Below are 5,046 nucleotides of genomic sequence, written 5' to 3'. Positions count from 1 at the left end.
GGCTCAATCTCGCGCACTCAATCTCAATCGCGCGCCGTCTTCCGTCACGCGCAACGCTCCGGGAAGAGGAGAGGGGGGGGGGGGGGGTGTTCTACTCCGGGCGTCCCGGGCGGCGCCCGGTGGCGCATCTACATTCGCACGCCCGTACAGCCGGTCGATTGCAGCGCGCCCGCGCGGCGCTAAAGGGAACTACAGATCTAGGTACTTGCTGGGGACGCGTCTCCGCGAACGCCCCTAGCTCTGTGAGTCCCTGCGCCCTAGGGCCGCCGCCTCCCCAGCTTTTGCATGGCTTCCCGGAGCGCGCCGCGCTAATGGCCAGGCGGGCACGTCGCCGTGGTCCGTCAGAATGATGCATTGAGTTAACGGTTTTTAAAACTGACTGGACACAATTTGTCACTTAGCTTGGATCTCAATTTCTTTCCCCTTTTAGTTTTACCATACGTTACCGCATACGGTAACATGCGCACCATGTTTTGCGAGCCGAGCCGGGCCAAGCCTAAACATAGCGAGCAAGTGGCGTCGGCCACAGAGCCCACGCCGTGCATGTCCGCGTCTCGCGTGCGTTTTTCACCATGGTAGGACCAAGGGACGAGTTAAATTTAATTCACCTTCTGCGATACGTTCTGCTCCGGCGCCGTTATAACTTGAACGCCATCTGCGTCGGGGACACAGTCCGCCGTGCGCTGTGTTTTCGCGGCTTACTTCGCGTTGATGCGAGACGCAGCACGAAGGTCAATTCGCTCGCTGCTGCGGCCGCGCTTCGTCACTCCAGCGTTTTGACAGCGAGTTTCCGTGGTCAGTGAGTGAGATGTGTTCATGTTTGCTTGTGCGCGCGTGACACCGTGCTTGTTTATTTAGTTAGTATGCCTATGTTTACAAGTTTATACAGCGGATAAAACTACTATCCTTAATTCGTATAGCTGTCCACTAATTTGCTATTGCAATCGATGCTTCGCTTTTCGGGCGAATCTGCGACTTTTTTACCAAGCACAATAAAATATCTTAAAGATCGATGGTTCATTAAGGTTGGGTGAGACTTTGTTGCAAAATATCGGTTTTCTGATTCTGTATTCATTTGATAGCACATCTTTGGAGCTTTCAAAAAATTAATAAAGCGTGTTTATGCGGGACTTTCAAAATACCTATTTGATTCATTTTAATTATCGCGCCGACCGGAAAATGGGCATGCCCCATTCTCGAGTCTCAATTTCGTGTGAACCTTTCATCAAATAAAATCAAATCGTGTTCAACACAACTTTCGGGTTTGATTTTTCAACCTCCTTTTTCAATGTTGTGCATCTTACAGTCATTAGGAAGGCCTCTGTAGCTCTCGTGCGCTCTTCTTTTGCTCGCTTATGGTGGCGCGCGCTCTTCCGAGAGTACCTCACGTCTATGAAGGACCTATTATGTGCCTTTTTCGGTGTTGCTGATGAAAAGAATGCAAACAATGACACGGAAACGCAAGCTTTATGGCCACCGGCTACAGTTCAAGTGTGCTAAAGCATCTAGTGGCCACACCTGGACCTCTGTGTGTCTCTATGAGCAGGCTGTCGATGGACTCGCAGCAGGTAAAAAAAGCGACTTGAAAATGTAAGCCCAAGCAAAACTGAGAAAGTGAGAGCGCAGAAACAGAGAAAAAGGGTACAGCAATGTTGATTACGAAAAAGCACTCCGTACAGATGGTCAACAAGCGAAACTGAAACGTGCGGCCCCGGTGTTTATCACTGAGTTAATCGCGACGGTTCATTAAAGTATTTCTCAATTACTGGTTACGTCTTTGTGTTTCTTAATCAGGTTACACACACGTTCGGCTGCAACGGAGAGAACGACGTCACTGACGGTATGCCCGCAGTCCGCCGTTGTCGCTTGCGTTCGATGTCTCGAGTTTGCTCGGCGGCGTGGTTAGCAGCAATCGCCGACGCCATTGCCGCCTGCGATCCTTCGAAATTAAATTGCTTCAGAATTCAATCTGTCCGTTACGGGGGTAAGACAATGAATGGCTCATACCCCGTTAAGCAATCGCTCATACTGCCGTAAACGCGGCCTCCCCATTACGACGACAGAATAGAAGTGAAATTCTACGCTGGAATTATGAGCGACAACGCAGCCAGATGTGGAAGAAGAAGACGACGACGAACGCGGGAGCAGTGGCACGAGCGCGTGCCAAGCACGAGCCCGAGTGCAACCCGGGGGACGCCAACGAGCCAGCGGCGGACGAAGACGACGAAGCTCGAGCCAATGCTAATGATGACAGTTTTCTATGGACAGGCGACGGACAGACGCATTTTCTTTTCACCTAGCCATATAAAGCTTCGCTTTAAAAGGCTATAATCCTCGGATGTTCTGCTAAATCAAGCAGCTTGACACCATTTTATTTGCATTTTTCTCTAAACGGAATTTCGGGACTTCCTTGAACCTTTTTCTAAAGAAATGCTCGGTGCGTGTGAATAAAATTTTTTTAACATTTAAGATAGTACCTCATACAAGTCTGGAATTAGAATTAATAGCCACAAGCTAGAGGGAGTTTGTATATAAAAAGAAAGCACGTCATAGAGGCAGATATACTGTAGGGGCAGGGGCCTTTGTCAAGCCGCTTAAAATAGCGACTTTTTGCTCCTATGCTAGCGTTTGTACATCTAAAGTTGAATGCTGAAATAAAGAAAAGGAAAAGGAAAGTTGCACTACGACAAAAAAAGAACAAAAATGGCTTAATTTCTCACATAAAGCTCTAATTCAAGATGTGTAGCATACCAGTGTCCTTTTTTTTTTTTTTTTTTGCAAAATTCGAGCGCTCTGCGACGAACAATTTTGAAGAAAAAGGTACATTTGTAAAAGAATACAAGCAAAAAGAACGGGTAATAAAATATGTTTTTTTAAGCTTTTAAGCTTTATTGTAAGCTCAACTATAGTACATACCATATGATAATTTAGAAGAAGAAGAAGCACCTTATTTCTGCAATTTACAGAACTGAGAATAATGGCAAAATGAGAAGCCTTCGTAAAAAGCACAACCAAGTTCACGACTCCTCTGATTGCCAATTCTTTCATACCACCTTTCACAGTTTCACCCCACTTTAACACGAACCACGAATCTTAAGGGCAGAGATTAAACGCAGAAAAAAATCCCCCCCTCCCACCAAAAAAAAACAAAAAAAAAACAACACAGCATACCTTTGCGACCTTGCAGAACATTAATTAAGTTCCAGTGAAGCTGCTGCTTTCGAGCATTTGAATTAGCAATTTTTTCATAATCCCGTAATTACCTGCACATTTCAATTTTCGTCGACACATCACCTGTAACGTGCCCCGGTTCCTGCTAATTTAACTCAACGTTTGGTTCTCCCAGGGCACGCGTGAATAACAAACGCATAAATAACGCTTCTATAACTATTTTCAGCGCTCACAGGTAACTGTTCCCAAATGGCATAATTAACGCGCTCACACTAAACTTTGCACGCATAAGCATAACCCTCATCCCCTAGAATTTCAAGTCGCTGCCACATTCAGCTAGGACATCGGGCAAACATTCGACGCGCCTAACTCGTAAAACAGACGTAAAACACTTTCGAGCGCTTGTATTAGTCCTTTAACTCCAAATTCTCTATTCAACACCCATCATTGAGGCAACATATCACTCAAAAGCTTCCTTCAGCAAATAAGTTAAGGAAAAGTTATTGCTATTACAAAAAAGCTATAGAATACAATAAAGAAACACAACAAGAACTTGATTTTTACAACTAATACCCATGACACACGGGCACTCTAAAGTCCTTTAGGTAAGGGGACATCCACCGGAAAGGCGTTCAAGCGCAGTGACACACGACAAAGGAGTATCTCCCTCCCGGCAAAGTTCCTTTGCGGAAAAGAAGATCGGGCATCTACTTTTCGAGCGGAAAGGTGTACTCTCGCATACAGCGAGAGTACACCTTTCCGCTCGAATCTTGGGCCACGATTTGGGCCACGCTCGAATCTTGGGCCACGATTTTGTAGCAATGCCTTATGACTTATTCTACACTACTCTTATCATCCACCGCTCACGGCCGGCTGATCCCGTTGATAACGCGAGCGGACCGTCGCTCTGGCCACTGACAAAGCGCGATAAGCGCGAAAAGACATTTTTACCGGAATGGCATCGCTACAAAATACTGGCCCAATAGAAGAAAACCTGTTGCATAACTAAGGTGCCCTGTAAATATTGGTTTTATTTTGGGAAATGTTTTAAATTTTAGCGGGGGTAATGCGATTTGTCGAACAGTGAAGAAAATGGGCAAAAAAATGTTTTTAGGTTCTACAATCACTAAATGCAATCTACATGCGCAACTTCTTGTAAATGTTTCTCTCTTGCTGCTTTAACAAGCAGCGCTTTCTTTTTTCTTTTTTTTTTCTTTTTTGCGGCGTTCATTGGAAGAACCATCTAAAGAAGTTAGAGCACTGCCGTGTGTCATCGGCGCAACTCCTTTCTGCAAAGGGTCCTTCAGAGTAACAAAAAGGGTTTCCTTCCTCCATGCCTGCAAAGGACTTTACTTTTGCCCGTGTGTCAGGGGTATAAGTTGTATATGGCTAGGTTATGAAAATTCTTGCGTCCGTTTATCGAGTCGCATCGACAGAAATTTTCCCCTAGGGCCGATCCCGAAGATAATGCAATACCGGGCCGACCCGCGGCGGAGGTGAAGCAGGCTTCAAGCACTCCGCCAACTTGCAAAAATAAGGTTTAATATCTTGGGTCCAAATACAACCCGTATCAGATATTAAGCTGATAAGAACGGATACTACACGTTGACCCGCGTCGGCCATGTCTACGTTCGCACCATACACGTGTACGCCATCCAGCGTATTCAAACTATAGTGCCGACCAATCTGAGTGTCTTCTGTTTCCTGGCGTCATGCTCTACGTAGGCTCCTTTTCTCAGTTCTGCTCTAACGGTGAAATGGGTAGGCCGCGCGTTGTACGGTCTGAAAAAGAACAGCGTGCCTAACAAGAACGACGGCGTGAACAGAAAAGGGAATGGGCGCGGCGGCGGCGGAAGGAGACCACCGACGATGAGC

General features: G+C 46.3%; 1 pseudogene; it reads right to left on the bottom strand.

Annotated features, from left to right (window-relative positions):
- Positions 1-4,613: 4,613 nt before the first annotated feature.
- LOC119437786 (U2 spliceosomal RNA) lies at positions 4,614-4,794 on the bottom strand (annotated as a pseudogene).
- Between the last annotated feature and the right edge of the window lie 252 nt (positions 4,795-5,046).

Source organism: Dermacentor silvarum, chromosome 1, assembly GCF_013339745.2.
Source record: "Dermacentor silvarum isolate Dsil-2018 chromosome 1, BIME_Dsil_1.4, whole genome shotgun sequence".
Lineage (NCBI taxonomy): Eukaryota > Metazoa > Arthropoda > Arachnida > Ixodida > Ixodidae > Dermacentor > Dermacentor silvarum.
The sequence above is the reverse complement of the archived record's forward strand: the minus strand, read 5'-3'. Positions and strand labels throughout refer to the sequence as shown.